Source organism: Coffea eugenioides, unplaced genomic scaffold, assembly GCF_003713205.1.
Source record: "Coffea eugenioides isolate CCC68of unplaced genomic scaffold, Ceug_1.0 ScVebR1_1996;HRSCAF=2943, whole genome shotgun sequence".
Lineage (NCBI taxonomy): Eukaryota > Viridiplantae > Streptophyta > Magnoliopsida > Gentianales > Rubiaceae > Coffea > Coffea eugenioides.
Window position 1 is genome coordinate 1 of NW_020862441.1, and position 17,500 is coordinate 17,500.

Sequence of the window (17,500 nt, forward strand, 5' to 3'; positions counted from 1 at the left end):
GTTGTAAGAGAGATCCAAGTAGTGGGAGTTCTACGAGAGGGGACGGATCTGACTCCACTTGGGAGATAGGGGTTATGATTATACCCTAGTCTAGACTGACACTTTTAGAGGTTGTAATCTTTTGTATAAGGGATGAATCCTTTTGTTGTTTTGTATATTTGTGACTTGGCACGTTTTGCTATGATCTTGTTGTTCCCCTTTTCTTTTGAAATGATTTGATAAACCTATCCTAATTTGATGTAACTATTATGATCTTTTATAACATATGAAAATTTACTTTACTTTTAATTGATTTTATGACTTATATGTATATTTAATTTATTGTCCCGCACCTTTAGACCTGTGATAACATCTTGAACGGCACCTGAGGATAGTTTTGAAAATCCGGAGAGAGCACCAACCTTTTGCTAAGTTCAATAAATATGAGTTTTGATTGAAAGAAGTAGAGATTGATGAGAATTGTCATATGAGGAGGCCAGTAAAGCTCTTTGATCGAAAAGTGAAGGAGTTAAGACGCAAGGAAATCCCTCTAGTGAAGGCCTTATGGAGAAATCATGGAATCGATGAAGCAACTTGAGAAGTAAAAAGAAGATATGAAAGAAGTATCCAGAGTTATTCATAGATCGAGGTATGAATTTCGAGTACGAAATTCTTTTAAGGGGGGAAGAATGTGAGGACTCGAATTTTTTTTATTTATTTCACTTACTTTTATTTTATTTTACTGGATTATTTAATCATTTATTTATTCGCTTACCTCGATTAATTTATTTCATTCATTTTCATGGAATAATGCCTCATTTTATATTTTAAAACGTTTTGCTAGTAAAATTAATTTTCTGCGGCTCGTATAGAAAGAAATAGCGATTACACTTTTTTCGAGACAAAGTTTGATCCGAGAGTGCAATAATCTTGAAGAATTAAGGATGATCGATAGTAGACTAAGAAAAGTTAATTGAAAGATTAGAGGTGATTGAGTTGAACGAAACTCAATTAGGAGCACTAATTGCTCACCATTCAATTGTTGACTTTTGGGGTATCAAGACACCTTTATGTAATTCTTCATTTTCACTCCATCAAATCACCAACTACCACCCAAAACCCTTTCTTCCTCCACTCCTCTTGGCCAACTCCCCTCCCCCCATTTCTACCAAAAAAATTCGGCTTGCTTTCTTCCATTGTTGCTCCAAAAAAACTCTCCACACTTGCTTCTTTTCTTGGTTCTTCATACAAGCTTGGAGGGTGGCTTGAAGGAGGAAGGAACTTTGGTGGTTAGAGAGCTTTTACGCTAGTGGTTGGTCTTCACTTCTTGGAAGCAAGGTAATCCTCCAAACTCTCACCTTTTTCCTTTCAAATATTACTAGTTAGTTGGTTATAGTTAGTTAGTTGTTGGGTTGTTGATAGGTTCACAAAAACCTTGACACTAGGTAGAGGACTTGAATTGACTTTATAGGTAGAGGTCTTGAGGATTATTGTGTGTTTACTTGCTTGTTTGATGCTTTTTTTGAGGAGATATGGCTAAGTTTTGGGTTAGAAAGTTGAAAAGAAAACTAGAGGATTGAGACATGCATGCTGTCTGAAATTTGGGCTTGTGGAATCCCTCATGTTAATTTTGAATTTTGATGTTATTTTGGTGCTATAATGTTTGTTATATGATGATGTTTAAGTGTGTTAAATATCTCCCAAAAAACTTTACAATTGGTTCAGTTAAAGTAGAGTTTAAGTGAGGAAGAAATCTGGAAACTTTTCTGACCAGGAGCCCCGACTAGTGTTCACATTTTGGGTCATAACTTTTTTTCTGGGAGTTGAAATTGAGTGACGTTAATGGAATCTGAAACTAGACTCCATGGGCTTTCCAACGGTATAAAATGCACCTCCTAATTCATTTCCTATGAGCCGTAGTGAACCAGTAAAATTAATTATTTTTCCTCACTACTTTCATCCGAGAAACCAGCCTAACTGCAGTTTGTAGCTCAATTTCACCTATCTTGCTAAATGAATTTTAAGACAGTTCCTTCTATTGAATTGTAGCATTTTGAATCTAGTTTTCAACACCGCAAACCATGCTAAATTTTGAGTTATGTAACTTTAGTTATGATCAGATTTTGAAACTCTGTCAAGCCTTCAAAACTGGAAATTTCGTAAACAGGTTCCAAAAATCAGTTTTCTTAAAGCCATTGTATCTTGGTGTAGAAAGATCCGAATTGAGTTTTGTTGGTTGTATTTGAAACTAAATTTGGAATTATATGTGTGGTATAAATTTCAAGGGTTGATCCCATTTCTACAAATTTTTCCGAATTTCCAAAGTTTACGGAAATTGCAAGCCTGTTTTGCTCTGTCCTGTCTGGAACAGTGAGTTTGAACTAAACTTTGAATGATTTCAAATTGGAGTTTGAGAAAAGTGTCTTCTAGAGAGTTTTAGTGGATCAAATCTAGTTTCTAACGGTATAAAGTTTCCAATTTTCGGACTTACGGAACTCAAGATATGATTTTTCCAAATAGTATCGCACCAAACTGGAAATTTTCTGGTTTCAAACAAAGAACTCTTTTAAGTACTTTCAACTTTCCTTTGAGAATGTTAGTCCGTTTTAAGTTTAATTTCATGGTTGGACACAAGGTCCCTTCGAACTTTAAACCTTCATTTTGAATCTTGGTTTCCAAAAGATTAAACCTCTCTTGATGTGTTTTCTTGGTTGCTTAACTTTCTTGGTTAATTACACCTCATTTTATACTTGAGAAATGGATTTCAAACTCTAGTCTTATGCCCTTGATTTCTATGAGCTTGAACTTTTAAAAGGGATTGTTTTGACTAGAGTAATTCTTGGAGAATTTCACTAGTTTTATACTCGAAACTTGGAACCTTCAGCTTTGACATTTACTATAAAAATGAGTGGAGTTTTGGATGAGTTTTGACTCCATAAGTTTGGAAAATGTGAACGTTCTTTATATTCTAACTTTTGGACATGAGATTAAAAGTTTTGAGAGATGGAAACCATCTGCCCCTTTTTCTCAATTTTCATTCCAAAAATAAATATAGTACTTTCTTTTGGGAATTGAGATATCTTATCACGACTTGAATCGAAAAACAACCTTTAAGTTCTCTTTGAGCATTATTTCAATGATTTAGCGAGAAAAGCTCCTTTAACTTAACTCGACTAATGACCTTGAGAGTAGGTAGCAAGAAAATATTTTTTTTTATAACCTTGGTCAAGTACCTAGGTAATCATGATTGTACATGTCTCAGGTGGTCACGAGGATGCCGAAGAGCTCATCTGACTTCTCGCTTTGCTCTTGCTTTACCTTGACTTTTGGTGAGTGTCAAGTGCATGTTCAATGTTACTATGATTGAATTGTTATTTATACAAGTGCTACATGATACATGAACTTGCTGAGACGGGGGTATACTTTACCGCCCTCGTCCTCTCTCTCTCCTGATTACATGATACTTGTTAAATGAATATATGACTTGCATTTGTACATGAACATGTTTAATTCGTAAGCACTGAGCGGAAGCTTGTACCACACCCTATTCGGGTGGGAAGTGCCTCTCATACCGACTCAATGCTATGATCGATCCTCTGAGCGGTAGCATGTACCACACCCTATTCGGGTGGGAGGTGCCTCTCATACCGATTCAGAGCCATAAATAATTCTAAGTCGATTGGAGTGATGTCTTGTCGACCAATTATTTCTTGTGGGGACACCCCAACCCATTGGCCAACCTCGTAACTCTGGCTGACAAGGCCTTGGTCGAGAAGTTTGGTGAACCATGGGAAATTTTATAGTGTGATTTTTTGAGATCTTGTTTGGCATACTCGATTAGTATTGCCACCTCATGCGTGTTTTGTTCCGGATCCGAGAGGGTGTTATGTTGGATGGAGGAAGTAAGTGGAGCACTATGGTCATGTTTCTATTTGAGTTGACGGAGATTCAACCCCAAATGGCTTGAATCGGTCTAGACGTGGAAATAGCTCCTGAGAGCTCCCGTATCCTTCCTTGTGTGTTTATTTCTAACTTGTGCACTTAAGTGAAATGTTATGTTTAAAAGTTGTTTAAAGCATGTTATTCAATTAATTGATCCTACGTGCTTGCTTGCTTACTTGTTTTCTTGGCCTCACTGAGCGTTAGCTTATCCCTTTAAATTTGTTTCCTTAACAGACTTGGGAGGCGGATTGAAGGTTCTAGACTAGCGAATTTTGGTGGAAGCTAGTGTACTTTAGTATGTTATTGGAGACCATTAAAGTGTAAATTTTGTTATACTTGGGTTTTGTGGTTTGTAATCATAATGGTTTACTTGGGAGTTTTAAGCTTGTATATTCAAAGTGTTTCTTAATTAATTCGATGGTTAATTGTGATCCTTTATTAAGTTTGAACGAGTGAATAAGTCCTGACGAGAGTTGAGCAGGCGTTCCGCCAATACCCTAGGGTTCGCCCTAGGGAGAGGTAGAGGCGTCACAAAGTCCCTCAAGTTTAATTTGTCTCACAAATTAAATTATAAGTTATAAGACTTATCTTCCAAGTCCCCATTTGAAATTCATTTAATCTAACAAAAGAAGTTCTTAATGTGTGTGATCCATTAGATTCTCATATTCGTGGACAATAAGTATGAGTTATAATTCTTAATAAATAAGAACTAAATAAATTAAAACTCCTTTTAATGTATCATTGATCCAACTAATCAATCAACTCATACTTATAGATTAGGATTGGCATCTAACCATGCATCATGACACTCGTGCAATGAGAAAAGTCAAGTGGATGATTTTACCTTTCAGTGAACGCTTACCATATAATTAAAATCCTTTTACCACACTTATCTCACATTAATTTTGAAATAAGTCATGCCTATTCCATTATGTGATTAATGTTCATTTCTTATCCAAAAATATAATTCCAATGAAGAAGTACTTAGAAACACTTTCTAAAACTCTTCTACTTGGCATTAAGTATTTGAATTATACTTCTACGAGTGGCCAGACACGAGATAACTCCCCTCTTCCATAAGAGGTGGTAAATCCTTATAGGTTATTCACAACCTTTTTATACTTCAAGTATATACCTATTTGCTAATGATGTGAACATTTCTTGTTACGTGAGCAATTATATAACAAACAAAGTATAACCATCCACACTCAAGATACCATGATAACCTTAAATTTGAGGATCATTTACACAAACGTCATATAGAGAGCAATCCTTTGGCACTTAAAGGATATCTCTATGTGGATCAATCTAGTGATATAAGTAAATGCATAATTACTTGTAGATCTTCTTTGTAAGATTGTTTACAAGTATATTCTCGAACTTCCAATTTTAATGCTTCATGGATCAAAGGAGACAATAAGCCTAGTATATTGAAAAGATTATTTTATACAATATAGATAAAACCCCTTATTAGATTACTTCATGCTAAATGTTCTTAGCATTTTATCTATGTACTTTGAAAGGTTTAGCAAACATGATCTATCACCATAATTTTTTTTTTCAGAAAGAGAAGATTGCTTCTCCTTAATACCATGGGGAAAATCTTGGTCACCTATACCTATAAATTTTGGAGTATAGGTATACTCTTTCCATGTATCACATCTCAACTACATATATAACAATGATATTGTGATAGCTCCCACTAAATCACATATAAGTACAATATCTAACCTCGCTTTTGATAAAATTAATGTGAGGACCCAAATTTTTACTTATTTTAATGGCTTAATTAATTGTTTATTCACCTGTTTTCTCCGAATAATTTATTTCAATCATTTTAAATCCATTTATATGGAATAATGTCACTTTTATGTTTTAAAAATGTTTTGTTAGAAAAATTTATTTTTCGGAGGCTCGTTCGATAAGAAATGGCGAAGACACGTTTGTCGAGACTATATTCGAATCATGAGTACAATAATCTTGGAGATTTGAGGACTCATGTTTTATTTCTAAAATGGTTATTTTATAATTAATTACATTAGTAGTAGTTAATTATATAATCGTTTTATGAATTTCTCGTCAATTTTGCCTTATCACGCGCGAATTAGAATTTCGCGAATATCGAGTTGGAATGGTTAAATGGAGATTTAAGAAATTTATTCTAGACTATTAAGAGTGAATAATAAAAGTATGAATGGAAGTGCATTAGAGGTTTAGTGCACTAATGAAATAAACTCGAGAGGAATCGAGCACGAAACGAGCGCGTGCGCGTGCAGAGGGAGAGTTGACTTTTGAGGCAATTTGAACCACACATTTAAGCTTCCCAAGGAAGCTTCATTTTTAGCAAACACACCCTCTCTCTTCACTCTTAGCCGCCGGCCACAAGGAGGAAGAAAGAACCAACATTTCTTCTTCATTTCACCACTCAAATCTCACCCAAATCACTTCAAAATTTACACACACTTTGCAAACCACTTGAAGATCAACCTAAGCTAGGAAAAGGGCTTGTTTCTCATGGTTTTCTTTAGCTTTCAAGGACTGAAAGTTTCTGCCTTAGTCATCTACAAAGGTAAACAACGATAAACCTCTTAAAACTTGGTTTATGGAAGTTATCTTGCACTTGTAAGCTCATAAATTCATGTGGGTAGCTTTATATTATTGGAAATCTTGTGAGTGGAATCTATGAAATCCCACAATGGCTTGATGAACTGATTTGATGAGGTTTGATGTTATTTATGTTGGATTAGTGCTTAATCTAGTGAAAATAAGTTGTACTGTGGAAGAAAGCTCAAAGGAAGTGAAAAGGGAATTTTACTGTTTCTGCCCCTGCTGTTACCGTGCACTTTGGTGCACTTTTTTTGTCGTCCAATTGACTTTTTTTTTAATGTAGATATGTTGTAATAGAACATCGCCATAAAGAGATTCGTTTCAATCCGATAAGTGTAGCTTCAGTTGTGCTTATTGTACCGAAAGGTGTATTTTATAGTCTATGATGTGTATGTGGTTGATTTGAGATGAATTGGTATTGCTTGTAGGATGGAAAAGTAAGGAAATGTAGGGGATATGTTGTCCAAATTTTGGGAGTGTTGGATTTCTTCGAGTTTGGTTTGGTTTGGGATATATATAAGAAGGGCTTTTGGGGTTGTTCGAGCCCTAGGCCTTCATGTTACCTTTTCATCCCAAAATCATGTTTTGCACACTTGCATGAGTAATTATTTGGTGAGGTCTATGACTTGTAGTCGAGCCACATTTGTTCTTTTTATTTACTGGATTTGTGGCTGCGGGAACCATAATTGTTTGCCTTGGTTATTCTAGGGTTTCTGGTGATTAGAGCCCTACTTTGGTTGAAACTTTTGAAGTATCCTTGCTTTAACTGGTAAGTGTACGACTCCCCTGAATTTTTGCTAAACTGGTTATCTGTACTTGTAAATTACTATTTGAATGTCCTTACCGACTGTTTATTTTGTACGAGACGAGTGTGTACTTTATCGCACTCGTTCTCTGGCTTGTGTGACTTGTTTCCTGTATATACTTGAATCTGTTACCTGTGCCTGTTATAATGTCGTTTGGAAGTGCATCCAACGACCTTCCTGTTAAATCTGAGCTCAATCTCATGGGGAGTCAATTGGATCGAGCCAGCAAGGGCTTGGTCGAGAAAATTTGACAATCCATGGGTCCCTGTTCCTGGGAAATCTTTGGGTATTGGAGACTCTAGATTTTCGGTATACTCGAGTATTACCATTCCTGTTCTTGTTTGGCGTTCGGGCCCGATAAGGGGTATGTTTGGTGATCGAGATTTTGGCGTAAGCGGGGTCTACAGACATGTGTGTTTCATTAAACGTTGACGGAGGGTCAACGAGGTTGGATCAAGTATTGCAACGGGGAGTTGGCTCCTGAGAGCCACTTGTATCCTTTAAATTGTGGTGTTCGTTCATTTCTCTTATTTGATGTGTATATGTGCCTTAAAAGTATTTTCTCATGATTTCTACTGGTTATACTTTTGGTACCTCATTGAGCTTCTAGCTCACCCCGTTCCTTTATCCTTGTTTTCCTTACAGGGGACCATCTTTTGGACCAATGATCATTTTGAAGAATGAAATGAGCTAGTATAAATACTCTTTTGTATAGCTCCTCGGGAGTTGGAAAACCCTAAATGTACTTTGATCCAAATATTTCCCTTTTGATTTGTAAATTACAAACGTATGCATATAAAACTGTTTAATCATGTTCATGCATTATATTTGGTTTGGAAATGTTTATTCTATAAAGTTATATAACGTTATCTGTATTCGATTGGGTTCCTGGCGGATTGTGACGTAGCAGTCACTGTTCATCCGTGGCTTGTTTTCGTTCCTCGTTTCGTTTCTTTTAACGGTCGTTGTAGCGCTCGAGCACTGTATTATCTTTCGGAACAAGTTTTTTAGGATGTGATTAGCTAATAGTCCTGGCGGCACTTCCATTTCGTTTTTGATTTTTTTTACGTGGGACCGTTGTACCAAAGATTGATTATATCTCTTAGTTCGGCTCAACTGGGTTCTAAATGTTTATCTTCTCGAAGTTCCTTTGAGCGGTTGGTAGGGTTTACATTTGTTCCTGATCCGTAGTCCCGGTGAGAGCTAGGTAGGCGGTCCGCCGAACCCTTTGGTTCGCCTTAAGGTGAGGTGGGGCTATCACAAGAACACAAAAGAAAGAAACCCTAGCTTCCTAAAATGTAGGAATGGGTTCCTAGAATGTAGGAGAGTATTCCTAAAATATAGGAGAGAATGTAGGAGAGTGTTCCTAAAATGTAGGAGAGTATCCAAGTCAGAAAAAAGTTATCCAGGTGCTTTACTTAGTTTCCTAATTGACTTTGGAAAGCAAGTTAGTTTTGGAAACCTTTAGAAAATCCTTTTCCTCTTGGAAACAAATTTTAAGAAACTTCCAAACCCTAATCTAAGAAGGATTATAAATCAGGTTCGGCCCCTTGCCCACCAAAATCCTTAGCAAAGTCGGCGGCAACAAGCTTTAAAGCTCCCCCACCGCATAATCCGAACTCACACACCACACAAGTGCAATTCAGAATTTCTGGTCTTAGTGCTCAAGATAATTCGGCTATTGGTCAAGGCAAGAAGATGGCATCTCAAGAAGATGTAAGCAATGTCACTCAAGCTTCCCCCCAACGGGCTGCTCAAGAATTTTACTCCCAAACCAAGGAAGCCCTTCACCACCGCAAGAGAGTATAAAAAGATGTTTATTCGAAGAGTGGTACAAGTTTGCAAGACACAAGGTGATCAGATTATTCGAAAGGTGGTACAAGTTTCCAAGACACAAGGGGATCAAGAACCTCAAGAAGAGGTAGGTCAAAACTTTTGAGTACTTTTCTTTTTCCTTTGCTTAATTTTCTGTTTTGGATTGGAAGCAAGATGTAAGAGACTATTTTGGGCAATAAAATTCACTTTCCTCTCTTGTTTTCTTTGTATCTTGCCATTCGGATTCTTTTTTCTTTTTTTTTTTGTTTCTATTTTTTTTTGACTTAACAAACGCCAGAAACACTTGGCCGAATGGGTCAAGATCTGTGACGCCCCCACTTCTCCCAAGGGCGAACCCAAGGGTATCGATGGGATGCCTACCCAACTCTCACCAAGACTCGGTACAATCCATAATTCAAAACTAGGAATACTTCAAATAACTTCAATATATATATTTAAAGTACTCCAAAACACTTCATACTTACAATTAGTCAGCTCTCAAACTTAATACAACCCAAAAGAATATTTACTACAGCCAACTGCTGTAATACAACTTAAAGTTTTCCCCAAAAGAAAACAATCTAGCACTATTCATGAGCACTTGGTCTCGAACCCTATTAAGGAAAACAAAAACGTGGAATGAGCTACACAGCCCAGTGAGGTTCCAAGACACTCTAGCAGTTCTAATAAATCAAGTAATTTGAGCATACCCAATGTATGATTTAAGGTTGCACATTGGCACATTAACATGAGACAGTTATCATTGTACGAGTAATTTGAGCATATCACAGGTATAGCTCAGGGTCGATGTGACGACCCCACTTCCCCCTAAGGCAAACCAGAGGGTTCGGCGGGCCGCCTGCCCAGCTCTCGCCGGGACTCAGTCGATCACTACAGTCCTCAAACCAATACAAGATAAAATCTCAATTATAAATCAAATATTCCAACATTTACATATCAAAAGCGAAGCGTTCACGCTTCCACTGCGCCACTCTGATCCATGATCCCAATATTATACAGGAGGAAGTCCAAAACTAGACTATTACACATCCAATCAATTCTAAACGTTCAATACAATCCCAATATGAATGATTACACAAAAGGAAATCCAAATTCAATCCATACATGAGATAAACCATCCAGTTAAGTGAGTAAGCACTACAAGCCCTTCTTCGCCTTGAGCCCTGTGGAAGGGAATAAAACATTTTTGGGGTGAGCTAGAAGCTCAGCGAGTAACCAGTAAAAATAGTCATCAAATATATTTCACAATAATGCTTTTCAATGATGTCATGATTCAGAGATCAAATGTCCGTTTATTGCTCTCGTGAGCCAGTGAAATCATAGCACTTGAACACCCAACGCTCAAAAGATCCAGTAACAGACATACAGAAATAAGGAGCCCCTTTTTGAGCTCCGGAGCCATTTGCTCCAAGTGAACAGAGGTGGAGACGTTGGTGTCCAGCACAAGATTCCCCAAGAACTCATTGAAGCCAAAATCATATCATGAATTCACATGCAAGCACGCATGAGATGCAGTCAAGTAAATAATGCAAGAAACATTTCACAAGAAGTCGTAGCAATAGTTTGGGGTTACTCACCTCCACGGCTCCGAAACTATCCATCATATAGCATTACTTCACTCAAGTCCAAGCCCTAAATCACAAACGCAAAGCAATCAAGCCCATTCAAAGTTCGGACAGCATTTCCCCTACATTTCCTTATTTCCAACCTACAATCAAATACCCAATCATATCGTAATTAACCACAATTGCACATACAATTCACAAACCATAAAACATATCTATCTAGGCCACAAAATCCTTCAATCAAAGCCTTAGAAATCCACCATTGGAAAATCCCCAAATAAAACCCTAGAAACCAAAATTTCCGCACAACCCTGAAATTTTCCGCAAACAATTGCATTTAACGCATACAAGCTCCAATTAACACTATCTCAATCCATCAATTCAAGACCAATCATGACTTTTATATAAAATCGGGAAAATATCCAATAAATCAGAAATTCACCATAAATTCCTTAAACCCATGAAATACTCCACAATATAACACATTCAAACATCACAAACCCTAGATTAACCAATATTAGAACCACAAGGAACTTGTTTATTCAACTTACCTCAAATTCAAGAAAGCTATCAACGTAAAGCTTCCCATCCAAAATCAATCCATCAAAAGCTTTAAACCACCCTAGAGAGCACTTGTGTGAAATATTTTCCAAAACCACCGGTTAAAACTCAAGATTTAAAGAAGGAAATCAAAGGGAAGAAATGGAGTTTTTTTCCCTTCTTCTTTTCTCTCCAAGACAGCCGGCCAAGGAAGGTGAAAAATGAAGAGCAAAAACAGCCAAAACAAGATATTTATCAAGCACAAAAGCTGGTCAAAATTTGTTGGCCGACATGCCACGTCAGAATCCGGCCGGAATCTGGCCGGATTCTTGGCCGGATTCAAGGCAGTGGCTAAGTCGAATTTTTTTTCAAAATGTTCAACCAATCCGGCCAGCAATCCGGCCAAGAACTGGCCGGATTTGCGGCCGGATTTGGCCCCTGCCTTTTTTCAAAACTTTTCTTTTCGTTTCCAAGTTCAAACGTTGCGCTCCTCCGCTCGTCCAACAAAGATATATATAAAATAAAACCCTCCGTCATACGGGGCGTCACAATCTCCCCTCCTTAAAAGAATGTCGTCCTCGACATTCCATCTTGTACTCATCAATTCAAGACATTCCGCAAGAATCACTTAAACATTCCAACCAATCACTAAGGGTTACTCTAATGCCACCTGTCCGATTTTTCATTCTTATGTACCCACAGTCCGGCATCCTAAACTTCAAGCCTAGGATACACTACAGAGATCTGAAGCCTAAGCTCTGATACCAACTGTGACGACCCCACCTCCCCCTAAGGCGAACCAGAGGGTTCGGCGGGCCGCCTGCCCAGCTCTCGCCGGGACTCAGTCGATCACTACAGTCCTCAAACCAATACAAGATAAAATCTCAATTATAAATCAAATATTCCAACATTTACATATCAAAACCGAAGCGTCCACGCTTCCGCTGCGCCACTCTGATCCATGATCCCAATATTATACAGGAGGAAGTCCAAAACTAGACTATTACACATCCAATCAATTCTAAACGTTCAATACAATCCCAATATGAATGATTACACAAAAGGAAATCCAAATTCAATCCATACATGAGATAAACCATCCAGTTAAGTGAGTAAGCACTACAAGCCCTTCTTCGCCTTGAGCCCTGTGGAAGGGAATAAAATATTTTTGGGGTGAGCTAGAAGCTCAGCGAGTAACCAGTAAAAATAGTCATCAAATATATTTCACAATAATGCTTTTCAATGATGTCATGATTCAGAGATCAAATGTCCGTTTATTGCTCTCGTGAGCCAGTGAAATCATAGCACTTGAACACCCAACGCTCAAAAGATCCAGTAACAGACATACAGAAATAAGGAGCCCCTTTTTGAGCTCCGGAGCCATTTGTTCCAAGTGAACAGAGGTGGAGACGTTGGTGTCCAGCACAAGATTCCCCAAGAACTCATTGAAGCCAAAATCATATCATGAATTCACATGCAAGCACGCATGAGATGCAGTCAAGTAAATAATGTAAGAAACATTTCACAAGAAGTCGTAGCAATAGTTTGGGGTTACTCACCTCCACGGCTCCGAAACTATCCATCATATAGCATTACTTCACTCAAGTCCAAGCCCTAAATCACAAACGCGAAGCAATCAAGCCCATTCAAAGTTCGGACAGCATTTCCCCTACATTTCCTTATTTCCAACCTACAATCAAATACCCAATCATATCGTAATTAACCACAATTGCACATACAATTCACAAACCATAAAACATATCTATCTAGGCCACAAAATCCTTCAATCAAAGCCTTAGAAATCCACCATTGAAAAATCCCCAAATAAAACCCTAGAAACCAGAATTTCCGCACAACCCTGAAATTTTCCGCAAACAATTGCATTTAACGCATACAAGCTCCAATTAACACTATCTCAATCCATCAATTCAAGACCAATCATGACTTTTATATAAAATCGGGAAAATATCCAATAAATCAGAAATTCACCATAAATTCCTTAAACCCATGAAATACTCCACAATATAACACATTCAAACATCACAAACCTTAGATTAACCAATATTAGAACCACAAGGAACTTGTTTATTCAACTTACCTCAAATTCAAGAAAGCTATCAACGTAAAGCTTCCCATCCAAAATCAATCCATCAAAAGCTTTAAACCACCCTAGAGAGCACTTGTGTGAAATATTTTCCAAAACCACCGGTTAAAACTCAAGATTTAAAGAAGGAAATCAAAGGGAAGAAATGGAGTTTTTTTCCCTTCTTGTTTTCTCTCCAAGACAGCCGGCCAAGGAAGGTGAAAAATGAAGAGCAAAAACAGCCAAAACAAGATATTTATCAAGCACAAAAGCTGGTCAAAATTTGTTGGCCGACATGCCACGTCAGAATCCGGCCGGATTCAAGGCAGTGGCTAAGTCGAATTTTTTTTCAAAATGTTCAAGCAATCCGGCCAGCAATCCGGCCAAGAACTGGCCGGATTTGCGGCCGGATTTGGCCCCTGCCTTTTTTCAAAACTTTTCTTTTCGTTTCCAAGTTCAAACGTTGCGCTCCTCCGCTCGTCCAACAAAGATATATATAAAATAAAACTCTCCGTCATACGGGGCGTCACAGTCGAACGTTGGCACATTAGCATGAAACAGTTATCATTATGTAAAATAAACACACATTGAAGGATACGGTGTTCCAGTGGAACCATTTCGATCAACTGCACCTTATAACTTCAGAATCCCCTCGATTTATCTGGCCATCACCTTATCCCTCCAGTGGTAGTACTCGAGTATACCGAAACGGTGTCCTAGGGTTCCAACCTACCCGACCGAGCCCAATTCTGGTTCGAGTAGGTCAATAACCAAGGGCAGGGCCCAGTTCAGCTTAGAGCTTACAACATGCACAAATAATCAAGTAAATCGGTAAACGGTAAAAATTTATCATTTTAGTAGGTCGAGCGAGATAAAGTACACACTCACCGTAAAACTGTGGAAAAGTTCATGTGAACACGTAATTTATGGTAATCACATAATTAAGTAGTCAAGTAATCAAGTAAGCAGGTAATCAAGTAAATTGGTAAACAGTGAACGGTAAATGGTAGACGGTAAATAATCTCGGTTAACGGTAAGATTTATCATTTTAGTAGGTCGAGTGAGATAAAGTACACACTCGCCTTAAAACAGTGGCAAAGTTGTGACGCCCCGAAAAAAAATTAGTTTGAGAACCCGGAAATTTTCTAATTTTCTTGGGTTTTTTTTTTAAACGCCCGCCGTTTCTACATTTTCTTGATTATAAAAATTCCCCAGATAAAGTTTATGAGCAAAAATATTTTTAAAATGATTTTTCTAGTATCGGTTAGTTTTTGAGAAATTAAAAGCGTATTTTGGACGTGGGACCCGCAAGTGCGGTAAATGCATTATACTTTTGACAACTTGTTGGAATTTTGTATTAAGTGATATTATTTTACAATGTGTTAAGATATTTGTATTGGAGAGACAAAAAGATAAGTTTTGAACCAAAAGGGTGACAAGTATCATCTTCCTATTCAACCTTGACTTTGACCATTATTTCTTACCTTTACTAATACTCAATTTTGACCCAAAAATCACCTAAATTTCTGCAAGCTTGGCCGAACTTCTTGGAGCAAAAATACAAGAAGAAAGCCTTCAACTCAAACTCCATTTCTTGCTCAATCTTGTGAATCAACCGTTAAACTTTCGAATTCCTCCACAAAAGTCACTTGTTTAGGAAGATTGAAGGTAGTGGTGGAGTGATTAGAGAAGGCAAAGGACTAAGCCATCAACTTTCTTGATATTTCAAGGTTCATGTCTAGCAATCCTTTCTTTGTTCTTGATTATGCTAAATTAGAGACTTGTGATGGCTAAAGAGATGGTTTTATGGATTATATCTTGATTTTGGTTGAATTGGTGAAGTTTTATAATTATTGGGCATTTTTCGGTTTTCATATGGATATGATTATGGGGTCATGTATGATGATTGGAAATGATGTTTAATGATTCTAGAAGGTGGAAAAAGTGGAAGATTGCAAGTAAATTCTGTTTTGGAAGAAATCTGGAAAATTAGGGTTCTTGGTTCTTCATTCTGTCCGAAATTTTAGGTCATAGATAGAGGCCGATTTGGCCTTAGCTCAAAAAATTAAAGTTGTATAGAATGACATTTTAGAGGTGTCTACAAAATTTCAGGTCAATCGGAGTAGCGTAGAGTGAGAAAAGTCGAAATTACTATTGCTGTTCTGGTTTTACCCGAAATTGGGATTTGCGACTGTAATTGGTTGTTTTGGCTGGAATTTCTTCCGAATTGGTTGTTGAGGTCTTCTGATAAAATGTAGCCGTGTTTCGTAGATTTCAGATGGTTTTGGAATTTCTGGATTTGGACTTGTATAACCTGAGTTATGATGTTTCCGCTAGAATACGTTCTGTGAATCTGTTTTTGTGATTCTGGTATGGTATCTTGCATTTTTGACCTGGTTCCACTCAAAACTGGGTTGAGTGACCTTCTGCAATGTTGTACCCCCGTCTTTTAGCTTCGAAATGGTGTATCTTGTACCTTCATCCGACCATCGTAGCGCCTTTGGTGCCATTACCGCAAAATGACGTCAAAACTATTTTTCTGGTTTTGAGCTTAACTTTCATTTCCGGACTTTTCCCTAGCTTGACTTGTACTAGTACTACTTGGAGCTTGCTGAATGGCTATTAGATGAACTTGTTGTTGTGTGTGTACCTTTGGGTTGGAATGAGGAAATAATGAAGCCATGATGGCTGGAAAGTGAGCAAATTTCAGGGGAAGTGCTGTCCGAACTTTGAAGGGATTTGTTTGCATTGAGTTTGTGATCTAAGACTTGGATTTGAGCAAGGCAATGTTATATGATGGATGATTTCTGAGCCGTGGAGGTGAGTGACCCTAAACTATTTCCAAAGTAAATGTGAAATGTTTCTGCATTATTTACTCGATTGCATCTCATGCGTGCTTGCATGTGTGTGCTTGATGTGGATTCATGATATGATTTTGGCTTCAATGAGTTCTGAAAGTCTTGTGCTGGACCAACGTCTCCACTCTGTTATGGTTCATGTTAATGTTATCCTAGGAGCTCAAAAAGGGGCCCTCTCTGCTGTTAATATTATAGTGAATCTTTTGAGCGTGGGTGATTCAAGTGCAATGATTCTACGCTCACGAGAGCAATAAAGTACATTTGATCTTGAATCATGACATCCAATCTGAAATGTATTATTATGTGATTTATTTGATTTCTGATTTTACTGGTTACTCGCTGAGCTTCTAGCTCACCCCAAAAATATTTTATTCCCCTCCACAGGGCTCAAGGCGAAGGAAGGACTTGTAATACTTGTTCACGTGACTGGATGGCTTAGTTGGAATTGTTATATTTTGTACAATTTGGATTTGGAATCATTTTATGTATAGTTGAGAATTATTTCCGCTTCGCTTTTGATATGTAATTTTTGGAGAATTTGATGTAATATTTGAGATTTATATTGCAATTTATTTGAGGACTTTAGTGAACGACTGAGTCCCGGCGAGAGCTGGGCAGGCGGCCCGCCGAACCCTCTGGTTCGCCTTAGGGGGAGGTGGGGTCGTCACAAAAGTTCATAGGAGCAATTATTGGTAACACTTAACAGTTAAACACATAATGACCATGGAGTAAACATGTCGTAAAACTATTCAAGTAACGTACTCCTATATGGAACACTCACCAATTCGAAACAAGTGAGTAAGTGCTCAAACAAGTGTTTAGGCGTCCACTTCGAGTTCCTCTTGAAGGTCCCCTTGAGTGCCTGAGCAAATAACAATCAACTATTACACACTATCGCTTAAAACCCCTACTTATCGAGAAAGATTGCACTCGTGTACAATCTAAGAAAATATCACAAAAATGAGCCTCAATTACTCGTAAATTGAGGTTCAAAGGTGGGGTTTAAAACTGAAGTAAAAATCTGATTTTTATCTCTAAAATCATTGGATGGAAACAAGTAGGTATGAAACCATGTAAATAAATTTCCAGTCGGAAGTGAAGATGCCACACGTCACAATCCGGCCAAGAACTGGCCGGATTCGAGGCAGTGAAGAAACCCAATTTTTTTTCAAATCTCACCATCAATCCGGCCAACTATCCGGCCAAGAACTGGCAGGAAAAGATATACAGCCGGATTCTATGAAATTATTCCCGCGCGGATTCTTTTCAAAATGGCCAAAATTT